General features: G+C 38.2%; 1 pseudogene; it reads right to left on the bottom strand.

Annotated features, from left to right (window-relative positions):
• Positions 1-372: 372 nt before the first annotated feature.
• Positions 373-6,143, bottom strand: LOC112605864 (annotated as a pseudogene).
• Positions 6,144-23,844: the final 17,701 nt, after the last annotated feature.

Genomic DNA, 23,844 nt, shown 5'->3' with positions numbered 1-23,844 from the left:
CATTTCCAAATGCAAAGCAGTATCTTTGCTCAGGGGTGATTCACATTTATGTGTAATTTTGCATTTTCAAAAAGATGATTGTTACAATCAGTTATATCACCACTTAGTTGTGTCTAAGTTGTATCAGTTAAACATATGCTCCTTTAGAAAATTCTTTTTAATATTACTATTTCCTTCAGTGATTTTCTCTGAACAGTGATAGAAGTACTTCTCAATGGACAGAATACGCAAAGATGTTTTTGACCACATCTCGATCATACTGACACCTACAATAAATGCTTGACTCCAAGGGAGCCCAGCTCTAATTTGTGAAGTATGTCCTGTTTGCAAAGTAACAACGAGGTTGTAAGTAGCAATAGTACTTACTCATTATCAAAAAATAACAATTTTAGGTATATTTGTTTTGGATTTCTGTGACTTAAGTCATCCAATTTCTTCAGAGTGTGAATTCATTCCCTTTGATCAGCAATCAACTTTGACCATTCCAAAGATCTGAATTCTGACTTTCAGGGCAACCCTTCTTAAAATATTCCACAGAGCAACAAAGTTTGCAACCACCACCATCAACACAGAGTCCTCTGGGATGATGAGGACAAGATCTGGACAGTTGTCTCATTTCCCTACAAACAAACATTTCACAAAAGGAAATTCACCAAGAGGCGGGGCTACTTTAGCCCTGCCCTTGATTATTTTGCTTTCTGTGAACCCAGACCCAGTGCCCATCTCTTGATTTTCTGGGGCAACTGGGCAATCTGCAGTTGTATGACCAGGTTTTCTGCAATGGAAACATACCACTGTATTTCTCTTCACTGCTTGTCACTCATTGTTTTCCTTCCCATAAGACTGTCTTTCTTTAAAGCAACTGCAACTTATTCCCTTACTGCCTGATTGTTGCTATCATCTCCCCATCGTGAACCATCTGTGAGTTCTGCCTTAGGTATTCCATGAATCCATTCACATCTTCATTTAGGTACTCTTTTTTTTCTTTTTCTGTTTTGCTTGTGGTGCATCATTTGCAAGGGAGAGCCTATTGGCTTCAAGTTGTTTGTGCTTTGGCAGATTTTGTCCCTCAAAGGACTTTTCGTATCCTCCCATGATGTTGCAGGCAAGGATCTCTTGCTATGTGTAGTGGTAACTTGTACCCACCTGGTCACAATTTCAATGGAGGTACCTTATCAGTTATGCCTGAACCCCCTAGAGCAGTCAGCAAGTCAGAGAAGCCTAACCCGCTATGGCAGCAAGGGCATTCAACACTAGAGGTAGGAATTTCTTGTTATATTTTTGTGACTTTTGTATAAAATTTCAAAATGAAAAGTTAAAAAGCAATAAATAACAATACATTTTAAAATATAATTCACCAATTTTGAGAAGCAAAAACTTGAACAGAAATACTCCCACTTTCCTTGCCAAAACCTTTGCTTTCCCAGAAGTATTGTGTTCATTTATTCAAGGTATTAACCATTCTCATACTACTAAATCTAAAACCCTAAGCACATTTTGTGGTTGGCCTTTTTGGATTATCCTTGCCTTTCCTCTGTTTTCTTTGCATTAGCCCTGGGCGCTGGTTATATTTCTAAGGCTTCTAGTTAGGATAAGTCAATTGTATACTACTAGAATTTATTTGCTTAAAGAAAAGCAAAATTGCATCCAAAACAAATATACTCTGTTTTATTACATTACAATATCAGTATATACAATAAAATGGAAATTTTCTTTTCATGACTCAAAGAAAAAATGTAATTATTATTATGATACTATTTAATCACTGTATCTGCAAATAAAATTGGGATTCCAAATTGAATCCTGGTCCAAAACAAATATTACATGAGTAATTGACAAAATTTAAAATAAAACCACATAAATGTTAATTCCCTAGTTTTGATCATTACATTTATATGAAATGTTATCATTTGGAAAAGCTGAGTAAAGGGTATACAGGAATTCTGTATTTGTTTTTTGGGTTTTTTTTTTTTTTTCCCCAGAAAAATGAGTTGATAGCAAACGCATTTTCATTCAATATCTTAAAAATATTGTGACAGCTTCTATACTGAAGATAACAACTCTTTTGATGAAACAGTCAATAATTAGAGAACCAGTGTTCCAATGAGCTTATTCAGACATTAGCAATATCAAAAGAGGATATATGGTTGATCTAGTCTTTACTTGGCTTATATGAGCATGAACAGAGACTCCTATAACACCTCACAAACATACACAAATCACACACCAGCTGCTTATCTATAATACATGCAATTATGTGGTTCCCATTCTTAAAACATATACCAACAAACAAAACGATGTCTCCAATTTTCATTAAGGAAAAAGGTCCAAACGTCTAACTGCTGATTTCAAAGCTTTGCATAACCTGGCCCCTTTTCAGCCTCCCTCTTGTTACTTTCCACATGAATCCACCTTTTCACTTGCTATTGTCAAAATGTTCCACACTGGAATACCTCTGTCTGGTGCTGATCCCTCTCTCTAGAATCTCATACACTCTAATCAACGAAGTACCAACTAAGATTCATGTGACCTTTATATCCCTAACTGTAACCCATTTTTTTCTTCTGCGTTCCAGATCATGTTTTCAAATGTTTACTGGCCATCTTCAGTTTGATGTCTCACAGTTCTTCAAATTTGTACAGATCTCATAAGAGTAATGACTTTACCTACCACCCAAACACAATTAACGAATGAAACTACATTTCAATAATTTCCTCAAGTAAGAAACAGTTTCATCCTTAATTCACCTTTCCCTTGCCACCTAATATAGACTGTGCTGTATCTTTTGAATTTGTGACCAGATAATCTCTTGAGTTCAACAACTGCTTTCTATGCTTACTCTAATGCTCTAAACAGCCACTAACTTTTATCAGCTAGATTATCACAGCAGCCTGAAACACAACCCAGCACATCCCAGTCTCCACACTACTACCAAAGTAACTTTCTAAAATGCAGATATGATAATGTCATTGTCAGCTTAAACTCTTGCTCTTACAATGATCACCAAACCCTTAACATGACTTCTAAATCCATTTGCAATCTGGCTAATGCTTAGCTATCCAGTCTAATTTCCCTTCACTTTATCACTATTATGCTCCAAACATACAGTAGTATTTTCAGTTCCTTAATTATACTCTACCGCCCGTAGTAGGCAGCCTTTAAAACAGTTCCTAAAAATCTTTGCCTCATGGTATTCATGATGTTGTATAATTCCCTTCTTTTGAGTGTGGGTTTGACTTAGTGACACATTTCTGACAAAGAGAATATGGCAAAGATGGGATGTCACTTCCGAAATTGGGTTACAAGAAGACTCTAGCTTCCATCGTGCTTGCGTTACTCTCTCGTCTCTTGCCCTAATGGAAGCCAGCTACCAAACTATGAGATGCTCTATAGAGAGGCACAGGTAGCAAGGAAGTAATTTTTTCTGATCAACAGCCAGATGAATTAGAGAGGAACTGAGACTCTTAGCCCAACAAATGATGACAGACTGCAACTTGGTCAAAACCATATTAATGACCTTGAATGTGAATTCCTTACTCGTCCAGCTCACAAATGACTGCAGCCCTGCCCAACTTAACTGTAGCATTGTGAGACCCTGAAGCCAGAGGACCCAGCCAGTGCATGCCTGGATTCTTGATGCAGGAAAACTGTCTTTGTTGTTATTGTTGTTTCTAGCCTCTAAGTATAAACATAATTTGTTACTCAACGATAGAGAGCTTATACAGTGTCCATCACATCAAGGATTTACAAAACATATTTCTTCTGCCTGTAACATTTTCTGTTCCTCTATTTTCCAACTCCTTTTATTTACTACTTTCTCATTCCTCCTCCCTCCACTTTCTCTTTCTCCACACACCCTCCTTCTATTATTCTTTAAGAATTATTTTCTTTAGAGTGTTTTTTGTATCCCTAAGTGTGAGACAGAAGTCTTTCCTGTGTAGTTTTCCTAATATAAACATGAGCATCTCCCACAAGATCACAGCTCTGTATTTCTCACAGTTATATTTCCATGCCTTATACACCCTAGTCCATAATGTATATTTATTACTTTTTTTGTCATTGTTGTGAATAAATGTGAAAAGTACTGGCAAAATCTAAAAGGGGGTTATTTTATTAGCCATAATATAATATATAAAAATGAGTTGTAAGGTACAGGAAAATAAAACAACTACTTTACAAGAAATAAATCTAAAACCATTGGTTTACTGACTGATACATGCTGATAAAGCAACTTGAGGATATAAAAGAAGAAAGAAACAACAGTCTTGATTCACATGTGTATGTGGTTCCAAGTTACCTAAAAGTCATTTACTTCTTCATCTCCACAAAGCCAAAATTGGACTTGCTAGTTTGTTGAGACTCTCCCATTCCGGGCATTTGGCACATCAAAAGACCAGAGGGTCACTTACATCAAAGAATCCTGATGATAAAAGAGCTTTTTCACCTAGATCAAACCCAAAGGACTCCGTAGAATATTGATTTATTATTGGGCTTTTATTCCAAGATCAAACATGTCCCAATGCAGCCAGGTATCAATCTGAACTAGGTATCAGTTTATCAAAAAGTGAGAATCAAGCAGATGAAGCCAGTCAAATGCCAGGACTTATATAAACAGTCATGAAAACTGAGGTTCCAGAAGAAAACCTCAGCTCACATCATTACAAAAATGGAAACAGCCTTTTGATTTAGTAAGACTACTAAAGCCACCTCCTGTGAATTACAGAGGGGTATGAGTAAAGACGTATAATCAATAAAATGAAATCAACAAAAAAATAAAGTCAATACTCTACTAAATATTTACTAGTTGTATAATAGCAAAAAGAACCAACTTTTCTTTAAACATCTACTGGACATCAAACACTGTGCTAATGCTTTGCATCCATTATCTTGTTTACTCTCTCACTGAAATTATAATAAAGTACACAGATAAGGAAACCAAACAGTTTGGGCAACTGCACCAGAACCACAGTCTTAATAAAACTCTGAGCTGAAATTCGAAGCTACGTTTACTTCAAAGTCAATGTTCTTTCCATTACGTGACAAAGTACTTCCCTTCTACATGAATAAAAGAAGATTGTACCAAAATCCTGTGGTTTTAGAGGGTCCATCACGGCTTTCTTCTGGTTATGCCACGAACTGGGTAAAACCACAGCGTCAAAAGAACATGCCCACTAGCGCTTGTACCCACATGTTAGTCCACAGTCCAGTCTGCTAGGGCTTGAGATTTGTTTGCCCAAACATTTCTGGGTCAAATTAAGACAGATTATAGCACATTCAAAGCCCTGCAGGATGGCCAAGGGGCATTGTGGTGGAGGTGGGAGATTTTGTGTCTTGGTGGTTCCAGCAAGAGTTGCATGGAACAGAAGGAGAAGAAAGGGTGGCAAGGGTTTGGCATGACCCTCCCTGAGTCACTCCATTGTGAGAGCTCAAGAAAGCTAAGTTCATACCTGCCTTCCAGGCCAGAATAAAGGCAGATACTTGTCAATGCAGGGAGACAGAATGTATTTTATTTAACAGTATATTAGCTTATTTATAACTTTTAGCTATTTAAAAATATGGTTTGTGGCCTTCCATTAGTATTCTTACTCTGAATCCCATGAATATTGTGGAGGGGGACTGGGAAATAAGTATGTATTGATTGATTCAGGGAAGAAAAAATTACTTAATTCAGAAATGTCTCAGGAGTAAGATTATAAACATAGTTTATATCATATTTAGAAATTCTGGTTATCCTACCTACTTCAAAAAAAGAGATTTGAAGTGATTTATATTAAACGACTACAGGAAATCAGACAAAATAGCAAAAGGAAATTTTCAACCACAAAAACAAAAGGAGAAAGAAACATAAAAATGGAGGCTGATAGAGTTTATAAATAGCCATAAAGGGCACATGCACTTAAATCGACTCCGTTCTACTTACACTGAGAATCTTGAAAGCACTTAATTTTAAGTCACACAGCTCTTATAGACCAAAGAATTGTACTAAGTGAAAGTCCATACTGTGAGCACTACACAGCATGAAGCTGAAAGACTCCTCTGTGGGTTCGTTAGCATAATTGGATATGCAGTTCTCCCCACCTGAAATTTTCTAAGAACAAAAGAAAGGACCAGCCAACAGACAAACACTCCCAGGTAAACTCCATCCTCGACAAGAAGGCTTTTCAGCCCGTGAATATCATCTTTCCTGCAATATCCACATATGGAAGGAGACCAGCTAGAATCTCAAGCATAAGTTGGAGAAGTACATTCTACCTCTGCAGATACCCAGAAAATAATTCATCATGATACACACTATGCTTCTGAAATGTTTTTTAAACAATTTGCATTTAATAATGTAGTTATAATTTTAAAATTATTTTTTCTATCTTAGTAAAACGTAAAATGTCTGTTTTTGTGGACTCTGAAACAAATACTTTCTGTATTGAAGATCAGTGCATATGGCATTGGCATTTGTTTATTCATTCATTAAATAGTCATCGAGGGAGTGATTACCATAATAAATCAGGCAGAGAGTGAGGTACTGAGTAGATAATATCAGACTTGGCCCAGCAATCTTGGAGCTATAGTACAGACAGAGTTAGAAAATATTTTCTGTACAGAGCAGATATTAAATATTTCAGGCTTTGTGAATAAAGAGGCAAAATTGAGATTATAATGTAGGTACTTAGCCAGAGAGAAAACAAATTTCTATTAATTTTGTCTGGAGCCATTCCAACAAACCAACCAACCAGGGTTATGGGGACAGATTTAGCCCACAGCTATTGTGTGATGACACCTCGTATAAGTGTGTAGTCATCCTTCACCAGTAATTCTGGACTTTGTGTGAATTAGCAGAAGCTGGGCCATAATTTAATCAAGATGTTTTCACCCACCCATTTATTAATTCACTCATTCATTCATCAAATATTTTGTAACCTTTCACATTGTGCCAGACCCATATAAAGCTCAACTTTTAGTGCATCCTAACACTCTATTTTATTTTCATAATTACCCATTTAATAAGTATAATATGAAAAAAAAATTACACACATATTGTCCGAAGTAATCCATACACCCTAACACCGAGAAAATACGAGCTTCAGTTTAAAGTTGAGGAAACTCAGACACTTTAACAATGTCTTAAAAACATTGTCATTGACACTAAAATATGTTTTTTGGTTTTGTTTGTTTGTTTGTGTCTCGCTCTGTCACCCTGGCTGGAGTGCAGTGGCGTGATCTCGGCTCACTGCAAGCTCCGCCTTCTGGTTTCACACCATTCTCCTGTCGCAGGCTCCCAAGTAGCTGTGACTACAGGTGCCGCCACCACGCCCGGATAATTTTGTTTTTGTATTTTTAGTAGAGACGGGGTTTCACCATGTTAGCCAGGATGGTCTCAGCTAGTCTCAATCTCCTGACCTCGTGATCCGCCCGCCTCGGCCTCCCAAAGTACTGGGATTACAGGCCTGAGCCACTGCCCCCAGCCAGTTAAAAACGTGTTTTAAGCACAGCGTTGTGTGGTCTTTCTTGGTCTCCTCAGCAGACAAGAGGAATGCAATGGGAGGACCACATCTTTTATTCAAACATCCAGTTAGTCGTTAATCCATTTATCCATCCATTTCTTCATTCGTATTTATTGAGACTTTACTGTATATTTAGCACTGAGTACAAGATATATACCTAGCCACAGAGAACAGAGTATTTAGTGCCGTAGCAATTGATGCCCATCTCTACGAAAGGTAATGTACAAGCTTTTCTCAACAAAAGGCATGAGAAAAAGAATAACTTGAGTACTTGGAATTTGACTGGTCACTGCTTTCTCCCTGGACTGCTTACTTACGCAGGTGTGCAGGTCACATCACCATACCCACACACACCCAACCCCTCCCTTGTACATAAAATATCTGAAAAAGTCATGATGTAGTGCCATCAGCACCAATGTCTATCTTTAGTTTGAACGTCCTGCTACACGGAATGATTTTAAATTACCCATTCACATTCAACTTTAAGTCAAGCAATTCCCTGAAATAAATCTGTAACAGCTCTGGTCCCACTCAGCTCCTGTGGGCTCTTGCTGTAGGCTTAGCACATTGGAAAATATTTCTTGCACAGATTGGAGAAAAACAACTTGGAAATGTTCTCTTTTCTAAAATGCATGAGATAATCAGCATAAAAGTTGATTGGTAATAAAAATCATCCTTTATTTGTAGTTGTCTAGATGCCATATCACATCTTAATACTTCATATGCATTATCACACATAAATCCTCACAGCCTCTTTATGATGAAGTTAGGCTATTATTTTCATATTACAGATGAGAAAAAATGGAGCATTTCAAGCTTAAGTTGTTTCCTTTATAGTGGATAGTGGAGGAAAGATCCAAACAAGCATTCTAAATCTAGGAGCCTGAATTTTAGTACTTCACTACAGAGTTGTTTACTTAGTTGCTGCTCTAGGAAATATTCTTGCCCCTGAAGGAAATAGAAAAAAAAAAAAAAAAAGTGTGGCAACAGCTTAAGTAAACTAATCGTGCAGAAAGAAAAATGCCAAGCTTCTAATGTTGATCACCTGGGACAGATGGGTAATGATAAGTGTCGTCTTTACATATCTTGGTGGTATTGGTTTTTCTGTTACAACAGGATGTATTAATTTTGTAATTTGAAAAACAGAAAAACTGAGAAATTATATTTAAAAAAAAGGACAAAGAGAGGGAAAGAGAAGAAATGAACAAAGAAATGGAGGAAAGAAGACTAATAATAGGATTAAGCATGTTAGACATTTCAATATTGATAATGAAGTATAGTTGGGAAAAAATATAGAAAACAGCTATAGATTGAATTGAATAAAGGAATGAATAAATGACTTTCACGTTTCTGGATTAATTTTTTCATGATAAAAGACAAAATATCAAGATTTTGGAATTTACCTAATTACATTTGTGGAAAGAGTCAAGCTGGTTTGGAGAGTTCTAATTTCCATCCCCTAGCCTATAATCCCCTTAGGTCATTACTCTCACTGTATGTTCCCTAGAAATATCCAAGAGCCTCGTCACAAGATTAGACCATCCAGCTAAAGCTACAGGTGAAGCACTTCCCTCTGCCACATTGTTTATCTTCCCTGTGCCCCAAGAGACACACATGATAGGAGGAACCCTTGACGGTTATCGACAAAATTCAACCTCGTGTCTTCACTGAATCTTCTTTCTTTCTTATTCCAGGAAAGGCATATGACTGCCTCATTCTTAAAGATTTCCACTGATGAGAATTAATAACTTTTCTTATTCTTATATCCTAGGTCCCATCTATGTTCACAGTCTGAAATGTATTAATTACTTCTAGCCTCAAGAATTATGATAGCCATTTAAATTCATTATGAAAAAAGCACCTAGTGGACAAATGATTACTACCCTCTGCACAATTAGTCATTTTATATTCATATTCATTTATATTCATTAAGCCATAAGCAGGTATTGGTTAAGTGTGAAATCACATGACAAATGGTATGCCTGTGTGGTATTAGACTAACTTGGGAAGTGAATTCTAATTGCTCACATCCAATATGAGAAACTAAATTTCCATCCATTGCTTTGCTATTTCAAGCTCATTCAAACCTCCATCAAAAACTTCATACTTGGCTCCTACTGATAGTCCACTGGGTTTGTCATTTCATAGGATCTACCTATATAGTCACTAAGGCATTTAGACCAGCAATTTTCAACCCTAGTGTACACTAGAATTACAAGGGGATCTTTAAAAACATTGATGTTTTGGCCTTACCCCAGATAAACTCAATCAAAATCGCTGAAGTATGCATGGGGCTTGAATGTCACTGTTTTTTTGATCACAAGGTGCTTCTAATATGGAGTCAGAACTGAGAAAGGATGAGTTAGACATTTAAGTGGGAAGCAAAGTCTAAGGATAGAATCTTTAGGGGGAAATGATCTGGGTAGGAGCTTTTCTTCTCTATACCCTTGGATTATAAGGCAAAAGAAAAATTCCTTATTGCTCATTATTCTAAATGGAGATTTGGAGCTTGTTCAAAAACACTTGGAAAATAGATGGAAAGTTAAAATATATATCAAGTCAAAATCCTCAAAATATTAGATATTAGTTTTAGTGAATTCGGGGCACATTTCAACTGGCCTGCCAACTTTCAAGTCCTCTGCAATTATTATCCAAAATGTACTTGAAACAAGCTTAATTTATTCTTTTATCTTCTCTTTGATGTAACTATAGATGGAAGTAGACCGCAATGTAATTGTGTTATTTCAGACAATAAAACAAATAATCTACCACAGAGAAGTAATCATGCCATTTAAATTTGTCATGGTTGCCTGAACACCTGTCATCTTTTATTTCTGGGGACTGACTATATTCCCCTAATAATTCTAGTTGAAAAAGAATCATCAACACAGCAAAATAAATATTTCTTCAGGAAAATTACATGTACTTGAAGCATCTAATCAGCATGTAAGTACAGCATAGGATGGTGTTAAAGTTTCTAGGGAACACTCACATTTAAGAGAAATTAGCTTCATTTTTTTTTTTTTTAACAAAAAGGAAGCTTTCTAAAAGCTCATTGGCTATATTTCTTTTTATGAGATTCTTGTTAATTCGCTCAGATACAATTAAAAATACTGGAGGTAATAAATTCTGCAACCAAAGAAGTGCTAAAGGAATCTCAAAGACAGTATTTTAAGTCACAGAGTAGTGTCCAATGTGAAATTTTACTTACTCATAAATACCATGCTGTTTAAGTCTACAATTATAAACAAGCAGTGTAGCTAGTGGAAGGAGGGTATCCTTTTTTTAAAATTCTTTTTCTTTGAGACAGAGTTTCGCTCTGTCACCAGGCTGGAGTGCAACGGCACAAACTTGGCTCACTGCAACCTCCACCTTCTGGGTTCAAGCAATTATCCTGCCTCAGCCTCTCGCGTAGCTGGGATTACAGGCATGCACCACCACATCCAGCTAATTTTTGTATTTTTAGTAGAGACAGGGTTTCACCATGTTGGCCAGGATGGTCTTGATTGCCTGATCTCGTGATCTGCCCGCCTTGGCCTCCCGACGTGTTGGGATTACAGGCATGAGCCACTGTGCCCAGCTGAAGGAAGGTATTCTTAAAGAATGCAGATATGGGACTTCAAAGCCCAACTATTACAAATCATTTAATACTATGTTAATAATTGCTTATAATTGGCAAAGACTAATTAGTTTCCATCTTCTACACAAAGTGTTGGCAAATTTTCTATAAAGAGTCAAATAGTAAATATTTTAGACCTTTTTTCTTTTGTTGAGACAGAGTTTTGCTCTGTAGCCCAGGCTGGAGTGCAGTGGTGCAATCTTGGCTCACTGCAGCCTGTGCCTCCCAGGTTTCAGTGATTCTCCTGCCTCAGTCTCCCAGGTAGCTGGGATTACAGGCACACTCCACCACGACCGGCTGATTTTTGTATTTTCAGTAGAGACGGAGTTTCACAGTGTTGTCCAGGCTGGTCTCCAACTCCTGACCTCAGGTGATCCACCAGCCTCGGCCTCCCAAAGTGCTAGGATTACAGGCATGAGCCACCATGCCCAGCCTATTTTAGACTTTTTGAAGCATACAATCTCAGTTGCAACTACTCAACTCTGTTATTTTTTTTTTTTTTTTTTTTTGAGACGGAGTCTCGCTGTGTCTCCCAGGCTGGAGTGCAGTGGCGGGATCTCCTCACTGCAAGCTCCGCCTCCCGGGTTCACGCCATTCTCCCACCTCAGCCTCCCAAGTAGCTGAGACTACAGGCGCCCGCCACCACGCCCGGCTAGTTTTTTGTATTTTTAGTAGAGACGGGGTTTCACCATGTTAGCCAGGATAGTCTCGATCTCCTGACCTCGTGATCCGCCTGCCTCGGCCTCCCAAAGTGCTGGGATTACAGGCTTGAGCCACCGCGCCCGGCCTCAACTCTGTTATTATAGCATTAAAGCAATCATACATATTGCATAAACAAATGGGCATGACTGTGTTCCAATAAATTTATTTATTAGCAGTGGTCTTTGGTAGGCAGCTAATAGTTTGCAAACCCCTAATTTAATTAACTTGTTTAAAAGTGAAATTCTGCCTCTTGAAACCTGACTCTTAAAAAGTGGTTTCAGGAAAAAGATGAATAAAGAGTAGGAGCCTGAAGGCCTGCAACAAAAACATCTAAGTTTTGCAAAAGTTTTCTTTTAAATGCATTAATGTGATTCTGGTGTATTTACTAAGCGACACATGCATTTTACTTTAACATTTCTTGAATCTTTATGTGAGACCCCTTTATGTTTTAGAATAACATAATTCCTTTTTCCATCTCTCAAGACCCCCACAATCTAGAGGGGAAAAAAAATGAACTGAAAACTCTGTAAACTGCATCATATTAGACATTTTCTAAGAGTCTTCACACTAAAAAACATACAACTTGGCAGAAATATGATTGAGGGCAGGAGGTGAAATCCCAAGAGCACATATTAAGTCAGCTCTGTTTGCTAAGATAGTCATTAGAAATATTGTGAACAGAGGAGAACTTGGCATCAACATTGCAAGAATTACAAACTCTGCTTTTTACATTTATTCCTTTTACATTCATAATGGATGTTCAGGGCTACATTGTCAAGGTCTCTATTTCAGGTCACTGAAAAATTCTGCAACTCTGAGACACGTTTTCCAAGACACAGAAATAGTTTAGGACCAGATTTTTTTTGTGTGTGTGTGTGTGTGTGTGTGTGTGTGTGTGTGTGTGCGCGCGCGCGCGCGCGCGATTAACCTTTGTAGAGCATATTCTCTTTTATGAACCTAAGACAGGATGTGTAAAATTATGTTATGGATTCATTAACTGTTTTTTTCAGTTCTTTAAGAGACGTTTATTAAACAAGATTTAATAAAAGGGTGGTTTTATGTAAGTAGAATGTATAACAGAGTTTCTATTTCTCAAGAATAGACATTGGAGAAGGGAAATAAAATAGTATGTACCTCTGGTCCTCATTTTCCTACCTTGGGTGGAATCTTCAGACTCATTATTTTTCTCATAGTGCTTAGTCTTAATATTGAGGACAGTCGGAAAAGTTGAGGAATGTAAAATCAAATTTATAAACCTAAGAGTGGTCTGACCTGAGAATTCAATAAATGCTAACTATAACAATGTTATTAATATAATGAGTAAGTATTATTACCAGTGATGTAGATACACAAATGACATATTGAGAAACAACTGTCTCTTTCAAAACAAAAAGGAAACTATATTAATGAATAATGTGATTTTAAAGTCAGTACCATTATAACTTTGATATTTTGAATCTTTCAGAAGCAGGTGGAAAAATTAATAAACAATAAAGAACATATAACTGAGAGTTTTAAACCATGAAACTACTAGAAGAGAAAAACTATTCTCCTACACATTCACTAAAAAACTTTTATAAAATGTGTGTTGGGCAGTAGCAAAAGAATGGAGAATATAAGTGTGGAAGAAGTACACGTGGATTTATGTCCACACATGTATATACTCACGAAAATATTAGAGTCATGCAGTTTAAAAGAAGTCAAAAATTTTAATGGAAATTTGGAACCCAAAAATAAAGGCTAAAATATTGTATCTAGTGTCTGAATGGCTACTAAAATAGTAAAAATATTTAAAATGGAAAAAGTGAATAGTTGGAGTTAGAAAAGATGTAATGGTTTGATGGTGTTCTACCCCTTTCCCTGCTGTTCCTGTTTCAAAATGACAAATGCGCAAACTTAGTAGGGTGTGGATTGATTCAAGGAAAGTATGGCTGTGTAAAGACAGAATCTGTCAATAGGCTTAAAGGCAACAGGTAAATATTTTTAAAGTACAATATTTTCCATAGCCATGGGACAGCTGAACAGAAGTTTCCAGGTATAAAATAAAACAAGAAACTATAAAAATAATTTTTCTGCAAACATGTTTGCGCTTATGTTTCTAGGACCCAAGTAAAGGTAAAAGCAAAAACTATACACACTTGATTCACTGGATACAAACAGACATAGCACAGGTGCTTACCAAATTCTAAGTAATCAATTAAAATGTAGAAACTCTAGATTTTAAACTCCAGAAAGAAAACCTATCTAAATTCTAATATTGTAACATACTCAGAAGGCTTGTAATGAATGGTGATAATCTTCCTCCTGGATACTGTGCTAGTAATCATCCAATCAAAGAACCAGAGAGAAACTGATGTAGAATCCAACCCATTTATTATCAGACTTACAGATTGAAAGACTGTGATTTTAAGATTCTGTGTGTGACTAAAAACATCTTATTCTTTTTTTTTCTTTTTGAGACGGAGTCTTGCACTGTTGCCCAGGCTGGAGTGCAGTGGTGAAACCTTGGCTCACTGCAAGCTCCGCCTCCCGGGTTCACACCATTCTCCTGCCTCAACCTCCTGAGGAGCTGGGACTACAGGCCTCACCACCACGCCCGACAAATTTTTTGTACTTTTTTTTAGTAGAGACGGGGTTTCACCGTGTCAGCCAGGATGGTCTTGATCTCCTGACCTCGTGATCCGCCTGCCTTGGCCTCCCAAGGTGCTAGGATTACAGGTGTGAGCCACCGCGCCCCGCCAAAACTTACTATTTTTTGCTTTTCCTCTGTCCCCCAACCAATTCTGACATTTATTATGTTGATCCAGGTGAGGTTACCTGCTCATGACTCTTTTTTTTTCATTGCTTAATGATTAGCATAGACATGTTTCTCTCTGACCTGCACTACAAGCAAAATAAACCCAGTCATCATGACCCAGCTGAAGGTTCCAGCTCTTTCCATGTTTTCAAACTGTTACTTATTAATATATAAGTACATTTATTATTGTGTAATATATACTGCTATGTTTTGCAGCTGTTTTGCAGACAGCTTATGAATAACATTTTATAAAAAAATTAAAAATCATGGTCACTTACCAATTTTAATACTATTTTTTTGAAACAAATACCAAAGCATTTTAAAAAGCTTTCCAAGCCTTGGATTAATAATACACATGATGTCACCTAACACTGGGTGACAGGTCCCTGAGATGGCAGAGGTGTGTATTACTTTACTTCTCGTGTGTGCCTTGGTGTTCACAGCAAAATGGTTACCTGTAATCTGGTCTCCAGAGGTTTTATTTATTCATACTGCAGCATCCACTACTTTCCTTGAATTTCTCTTCAGTGGTCTAATCACAAGTATAAAAGCCTACATTCCTTCTATTCATTATATTTCTTATCTGACTGCATTGGAAAACTGCAACTGTAATTTTTCTCTGAGATATTATAACATCAATTAATAAATTATTTAGTAGATGATAACCTAACTTCATTCTCTTGGTGGACTTTGTAGTATTTTGAATTTCCTGTTTCATTGTTCTTCCATTAAACGCAATTCGTACTATATATTAAGGAACGAAAGAACCTCCTAAAATGGATTAGTTAGCTATTTAGGAAGCTTATCAAAGGCATTTGTTTTCTGTTTTTTCAAGCCACGGTAAACCAGTCTGAATGTAGATATCATGAGTTTGTGATTCTTCAGAAAATTCTCTTTATTGCATAGTAATTGTGGGCTGCTTGTGTGATATAGGTCAGAAAATACAAAGTTCCTTATATATATATGTGTGTGTGTGTGTGTGTGTATATATATATATATTTACTTAAGGCATCTTCTTATTTCTTCAATCCCAGCTAGAGATTTATAACTTCACTGATTCCTCATTGAATTCTCATAAATTAATCATTTTGATATGAATTTCGGCTCATATCTATTTTTCTTCTCCATGACTACCTTATTGCCTATAGGATAAAGTCTAAATTCCTTAGACTGCAACTTCACATGTCCTGTATCTTCTTCTAATTAACATCAATCACCACCAATTTCTCTAATTCCACTACTTTAAAAGAAACTTCCCAGACTAGAATTCCCTTTGCAGTATCACCTACCCTGCAATTTTACCTTAGAGCAGTTAACGCAGCTGCAATTAATTATCTGTGTCACCTGTTTCTGTTTCTGGCCTGGGATTCATATTTACAGAGATAACCTCAGGGCCTAGCATAGGGTCTTACCTACAGTGAAAACAACAAATATTTCTTTAGTGGCTGTTTAATTAATGTTTTTCTCTTCCTCTTCACACCTATGAAATGTTATTTCTCACAGTTCTTTCTTTTCCCACTGAAATAGCTATATTGCATAGTAGGTGATTTCACCCACTCTGTTTTCACTACAAATTTTGTATTGTTGACTGTGAGATTCATATTACCAGCCCAGAAAAGCTTCCTACTGGACAACTCTACTAGGATTTCCCATAGGTATCCAAACTCCATACAATTAAAATTTGGCTTTACCTTCTGAGACAGCCCGTGGGAGAGGGTCCGTGGAGTAACTCCAACCAGCCTGCCCGCTGAGATGGAGCCTAGGGAAGGTCAGGATGTTTGCAGCAGGGTGAGCCTGAGCCTGGCCCCTCCTCTTCCTGTGTGGAACCTGGGATTCTAACCCTCTGGCCGGAAGTGCTCTAGCGGAGGTACTCTGGCCTTGAGAGAGTACCTGTTTCCCTCTTTTTTTCTTTTCCCCCAATAAAACCCTTCTTTACTCATCCTTTAAACTGGTCTGCAAGTCTAAATTTTCATGGCCATGAGATGGACAAGAACCCCATCTTTAGATGAACTAAGGAAAAGTCATGCAACATTTTTCTGTAACGTGGAGGCTCCAGAAGCCCTGAGTGAAAGGGAGACTCAAAGCTTCTCACTGTTGCTTCTCAACCTTTTAATCTTCAGACTTCTGAGTGTGAGGGAAGCCATGCCTCCACCCCGCGTAGCTCCCGGGCCTTTTCATGGCCTTTTCCTTCCTTTTTTGGGACCCACCGGTAACCAGCAGCTCCCTCTGCTCCCCGCTCCCTGCTGGTGCTGGGACCCATGGCCTAAGGGTCCTGCACAGCCGGCTGGCTCGTTCCCAGCCCCTGTAGGCTGCCCCAGCCTTCCCCTTCCCTGTCCAAGGGGTTTAACTCTATCAGACAGTAATTAAGCTTAAACTTGTCTCCCTGGTGGAGGAACCACTTGCATAAGAATAAGAGGTTGCACTTTTAAACGGTTTTTCTGTTTCTTCTCTGTCCCCTTCTCTACCCTGTCAGCAAGCTAACTTTTAAAGTTTTTTTTTTTCTTGTAGAAGATGTTTTACTAGGCCAACTATAACCGTATTCTCTGCAAAGTTTTTGTTGTGAAATCAAGCTTCCATCTTGTTTTACATCCTGAGGGCATGGCTGGTAACTGCTTGGCAAGGCTTAGTTTAGCAATACTGCCTGAGGGGATGAGCCCTCCCAGCTTAGATGTCTGCAAGTTTGTTTTCTTAGCCCTGTTTCTTTTTTCTTTTCTTTTCTTTTTTTTTTTTTTTTTCTTTCCTTTTCTTGAGATGGAGTTTCACTCTGTCGCTCAGGCTGTAGTGCAGTCGCATGATCTCGGCTCACTGCAACCTCCGCCTCCCGGGTTCAAGTGATTCTCCTGCCTCAGTCTCCCAAGTAGCTGCGATTACAGACAGACGCCTGCCACTATGCCCAGCTAATTTTTATATTTTTAATAGAGACGGGGTTTCACCGTGTTGGCCAGGCTGGTCTTGAACTCCTGACCTTAGGTGATCTGCCCGCCTTGACCTCCCAAAAAGCTGGGATTAACAGGCATGAGCTACTGCACCTGGTCACCTAGCCCAGTCTCTTAAAGCGCCCCACCCAGCGACTGGGTTTTTTTTGTTTTTTTTGTTTTTGTTTTTGTTTTTTTTTTCTGCCTGTCTGTGTGTGTACTCTGTGTAATGTCTGTCAAAAGAGCTCTAATTAATTTGGCCTAAAGAAAGATAAGCACTTGGATCTTACATTTTTTAAAGAGAAGATAAAATCTGTGGTAACTTCCGGTTCCCTGACTTTAATCTTTCAGAAATAAAAACAGCCCTGAAAACTATTAGTAAAATGCAGATCACATGCAAGGTTTGATAAGTGTTTTAAGGTTACAAACTGCTTTTTGAGTTTTGAGAACTATTTGACTTGGCGGCTTCACAATTGCTAAGACCTGGGGACAGATGGAACTAACCACTCTTAACTAAGAAGGCAAACCTTGGCTGCAATTAGCACACAATTAAAGCAACTTACCAAGTTTTACCTTAAAGTTAAAAATTGCTGGGAGTTACTGAAACTCCTAGAGATACATTTACATGCAAGGTGTGTAAAAACAATACAATGTATTTTTAAGTAATAGGTTATAAGGAGGCATGGAAATGTAAACTAAAAGGATTGTTTTAAGTTAAAATAGGAAAAAGCTGAAGGTTCAAAGAAGTGGTGGAAGAATGGTGGAAGTGAATCTTCCAGAAGAGGTTATCTGTGTAAGCATATTGACTAAATTCTATAAAAGGTATTTATAGTTTTTCTGTAAATTGTGCATTGAAATAAAAGCATAACAAGGTTTTCCTAAGGTGCTAATCTGCTTTTTAGCAAAATTTATAAAGGGTTATAAAAGGTTTTTGCTTCTTTTAAATTTCTGAATCATAATTTTGGCAAAATAAATAATTTACAGTAATCTGGAATTCTATTTCATAGTACCAAGTGTTTTAAACTTATAACATTTAACAGCCTTTCCAAAATCAAACTTCAGCTTCAAAATTGTTTTTCCTGGCCCAGTGCAGTGGCTCACGCCTGTAATCCCAGCACTTTGGGAGACCGAGGCAGACGGATCACGAGGTCAGGAAACCAAGACCATCCTGGCTAACACAGTGAAACCCCGTCTCTACTAATACAAAAAATTAGCTGGGCATGGTGGCGGGCACCTGTAGTCCCAGCAACTCTGGAGGTTGAGGCAGGAGAATGGCATGAACCATGGAGGCGAAGCTTGCAGAGAACTGAGATCGTGCCACTCCACTCCAGCCTGGGGCACAGAGTAAGACTCTGTCTCAAACAAACAAACAAAATAATTGTCTTTCCTGACACGTGGCTTTTTGAATACTTCAGGGGGTCCCTGAACTGTCCGGAGAAGAGAGGCAAACAGGATTATCTGACATGTTTAGATACGTGGTATTGCCAAAATAATGCTCAATCTTCTTAGGTTATATCTTGGTGAATAATGATAATATATGTTCCTAAACTGTGTAGTATTTCCAGAATTCTAATGTCTAAGTATTTGCCATCAATCATAATTAAGGTTGTTATGTTAAATTATTGTAGCACAGAGATAACCAAACTTATTTGTCAATCGTGTTTCTAACTGTAACTACCCTGGATATTTTGCTATTCACAGACAATTGTTGTTTGGTTTTAATCCGTTTCAAAAAATGATTTATAATAGGCTATAAGACTCTGACCACAGACTGTGTGGCTTAAACAACAAATTATTTGCTCATAGTGCTGGAGGCTAAAAGATTGAGGCCAAGGTGCTGGCAGCATTGATATCTTAGGCTAGGCGCAGTGCCTCACACCTGTAATCCCAGCACTTTGGAAGGCCGAGGTGGCTGGATCACGAGGTCAGGAGTTCAAGACCAGCCTGACCAACTTGGTGAACTCTCATCTCTACTAAAAATATAAAAATTAACCTGCTGTGGTGGCACACACCTGTAATCCCAGCTACTCAGGAGGATGAGGCAGGAGAACCACTTGAACCCAGGAAGTAGAGGTTGCAGTGAGCCGAGATCACAACACTGTACACTCCAGCCTGGGCAACAGAATGAGACTTTGTCTCAAAAAAAAAAAAAAAAAAAAAAAAAAAGACCCTGACAGGTGCTCTCAGATACAATTTCTGATCGTGTTTGAGACAATTAGGTTTCTGATAACTTTGGAGATTGTGACATTGGAATAAAGGAAAATGCACAGGACTCATAAAGAGCTGAAATGTTCACGAATCTCAAGCAAAACAAGATTTAACTAAATTGACTGAACTCAGGAAGCTGAGCAAATCTTTTTGACTTTTGCTTGGAATATTGCTGATCCTTGTTTTGTTTTTCATAGTCAATGAAACTTATTTTGAACTATTTACAGCCTTTAATAATTAAGTAAGGTATACTCTTGTGGACAAAATTTGGGGCATGTTTGTTTCTCTCTGCCGCATTCCTCTAGAATTTGGAGACTTTCTGTAAGTATTCTTAATTTATGGCAATATTTGCATCAGTGCAATAAGAATCCATTTTTCTTTTGTGACAGAACACAATTGAAGAAAATGGTTATTTTTACCAGGCTTCGACTGGAAGGGTATGCTTTGCTTTAAGGAGTCAATCTCCACTTGCAGAGCCAATAAAAGCCCAGTACAGAAATTGGCCTCATACCCTTGCCTACACAGTCCCTATACAGGGTTCCTCACCTGTGGTCAGTAAACAATTTTACTTTCTAACAGGTCCAGGGGCTCCAAGTTTATCTTGGGACTTTAAGGGGAGAGGATGACCCAACTCACAGGTATTTGAGAATGCAAACCCATGACTGGGCTGTGCTTTAAACGGTTTTATCTGAGATTCCTTGTGGAACAGACTTCCATCAAAGCCAATCCAAAAGCCCTATGTAGAAATAATTGCTCTTGCTGCACTTTATGCAAATAATCAGGCCAAGTATAAGACTAAAGTCTATCTTGAAAACCACTCAGTCTTATCATAATTTGTTTTCTAACAACCATGATGTCTGGAGAGAAACAAATCATGCTTCAAAACTTATATATTTGTCATTAAATTCTAAACTCATTGTTTTAAGTTTCTTGCCTACATTTTAGACTAACCCTGATTGTTCCTGTGAACCAACCAGCAATCTCCGGCTGTAGGTCAGAAAGAACAAAAGGCATGGGTAATGATAAAATATGGACCAGTATTCTAGTTCTGAGCCATTATCCTGCAAATCTTTCCAGGTGATGGGAATAAATACGATGCCAATTACTCAGTAGTTTCCTTTTGGTAAAGTAAGACCAAGGGAGCTAACCAAAGCAAAGCACCATGCACCCAAATTCTAGCAAGCACAACTATAGCAGCGAGTTATCTGGATGTGTCACAAGACATCCTTTCCTCTCCCTTGTTGGAGGAGGACTCAGTTCCACAGTTTCACCTTACCATTCAGCTTATGATAAGGAGTTCATGCAACCCCTCTTGAGACACATTTTTGTCCCAAACTCAATTCCAAGCTTCAGGTCAAAGTCCCAGGAAGGAAAACTGGATCTGAGGGATCCAGAAGCAAAAACAATAGGTTAAAAGGCACAGTGCCGGTGAGGGTGGCTGATTCCCACCAATTAAGCCAACCCCAAGTTTCCTGTTTCATGGATAAAGACCACGTTAATATCCATGGCATAAATGAGGTCTAGGGAACTCCGAGGCTTCTGACAGTAGGTGGAAAAGAGGCCTAGGTGAGAGCAGATGATTCCTTTTATCTAGACCCCTCTGCTTCATGGGTGCAAGCCTCTTTAACATTCATGGCAGCACCTGCCAAGGTCGCTGGAACTCGGGGATGCAAGGTCAGAAGACAGGAAAGAGGACACTCTTCCTTGTCTCCCTTGCATACCCCAGGTATCTCCTAAGAACTGAAGGGAACCAGGGATACCTGCTCCCCTCTTTCTAGAAGGGTAGTCATTCATCTTCAGTCTGTACCCCTTTAGAATGCATTCTGAACCTTTGGGACTCCTTTGAAAAAAATGCTTTCTTTTTATTCCTTTCTCTTCCTTGGTCCTCTATTCCTAACAGGTAATTATGTCTCCATACTAAGAGACAATCCCCTCAGATGCATCCTCCAAACTGGAGAGTTAATTTCCTAAACCTTAAACTGGTTGGCTTAATATTGAGCTCAGGAGATGGGAACCCCAAAGCCCCACATGCCAGCAATGGGGTAAAGTTTTTTTTACCAGTCAGCTATTGGCCTCCATCTCCCTGTGTAAACTGGTAAAAGACCTCAGAAATTTTGAGCTGTCTTTACCTCTCCCCTTGTTTGGTTTTGATACGTGTTTTCTAATAACCCAGTTTGTCTGTTCTTGCCTTCAGGCCATCAAACTCCAAACTCTCAGGCAACCGGAGCCTCTGACAATGGCCCCTTTTGTCAGGAACCCTTAAATAGGCCTCTGGGGACGGCCGTTTCCCTAAACAGCACCCTGTCAGCAGGAAGCAGTTAAGATCGGTCTTTGTCCTTATCCATAATCTAATGGCAGTTAGATGTAGTTCTTTAGAGGACGGAATGAGACAGCCAGGTGGGCGGGGGGTCCCTGAAGAAACCCAACCAGCCTGCCTACTGAGGTGGAGCCCTGGGAAATTCATGACGTTTGCAGCAGAGAGGAGCCTGAACCTGGCCCCTCCTCTTCCTGTATGGAACCTGGGATTCCAACTACCTGGCAGGAAGCGCCCTAGCAGAGGGACTCTGGCATTGTGAGAGTCTCTGTTTCCGCCCCTACTCCCCGCACCCTGGTTCTTTTTTTCTTTTCACCCAATAAAACCCTGCTTTACTCACCCTTTAAACCATCTGCAAGCTTACATTTTCAGGGCCATGGGATGGACAAGAACTCTATCTTTCGAAGAATTACAGAAAGGTCCTGCAATACTTCCTTTCCCAATCTTCACCTGGAACAACTTTTTTTCAACGAACTATAAACATTATCTTCTAATCACCCCTTACCTGCTGATTTTCCATTATTTCCACTAGTCAACAAATGTAAGAAACCTTCCTTCTCTTCATCTCATCATACAATAAGAAAACAAGTCTAGCTAACTCAGTTTATTGTATTTTAATTGGACCTTAACTTCCACCAATTATCTCTCTGTTACGATAGTAAAACAATCTCCAATATGGATTTCTCTCTGACCTAGTCTTTTTAATCTTAAAGTTTTTTCTTCTGCCATGCTAGTAACCCATTCAAGGCTCAAATATATTATCAATGCCACACAACCATTTAGAAAATGTTAATATTTCATCGTTATCCATAAGTTACATTTAATAGGGTCAACATGCCATATACAGCGCCTTAAATCACTGTCTTTGTTTTGTCTTTAGCAATCTCCAAATTGAATGTTTAATTCTATTAGAGAAACATGAAGCCACTTGCAGTCTTCTATCATCATGATGTTGCTTGTTCCTTGACTTTGCTGTATTTGTTCTGGGAAAACTGATATATCACCTTCTACCACCTGGCTAACTCCTATTCATCCAGTAGGGCACAATCTACTTTGCTTTTATTCATATAAAAAGCAAATCTGATTCTCCATCTTCCAACTACACAGCCCAGGTCTGTTTCCCTTCTCTCTGCTTATATAATATGTGCTACCTCTTCCATTCAGTTCATCATATTGTATTTGCAATATTGTTAACTCCTTGAAGTCAAAAGCTGTGTCCCTTATTTTTGTATTAACAATAACTTTATGGTTGGCATAGCAAAAACACTCAATAAATGTTCCATGAATAAATGAATGAATGTACTTACAAATGAAGTGACACTGAATTGGGTCAAGGATTTAAAACTAATCTACTCATTTCATATTAAAAGTTCTACAACTAGTGTTCCATTCTCAAGTCTGTCACGTATTTCTTTATGTGGAAAGCTTTTCTACCGTATTGCAATGCTAATCCATATTAACCAGTTAATTCTCTCATGTCTCCATTTATTATTATGGCAATATTTTTACTTTGGTTGCATTTATTATTTACCAAAGGTAATGCTTTTACTAAACATAAAAAATAACTAACCAATACTGAAGGAACTTAAATTTGTCAGGGGCACTCAGTTGGGATAATTCAATTTTTAAAATTTAGTACTGTTTATTTGAATTGAGTCTCCAACTTTCAGAAGTTAAATGTCTTGCTTTTAAGGGCATGTCTTATTTTTTTTTCTGTTTTTTTAGCTACTTGGCAAGTGAAAAATGGTTGCAGCCTAATGGTTACCGCTTAAGTTTAGACAACTTTAAAT

This window comes from Theropithecus gelada, chromosome 14 (assembly GCF_003255815.1).
Source record: "Theropithecus gelada isolate Dixy chromosome 14, Tgel_1.0, whole genome shotgun sequence".
Classification (NCBI taxonomy): Eukaryota; Metazoa; Chordata; class Mammalia; order Primates; family Cercopithecidae; genus Theropithecus; species Theropithecus gelada.
Note: the sequence above shows the minus strand (reverse complement) of the source record. Positions and strands in the feature narration are given on the sequence as shown.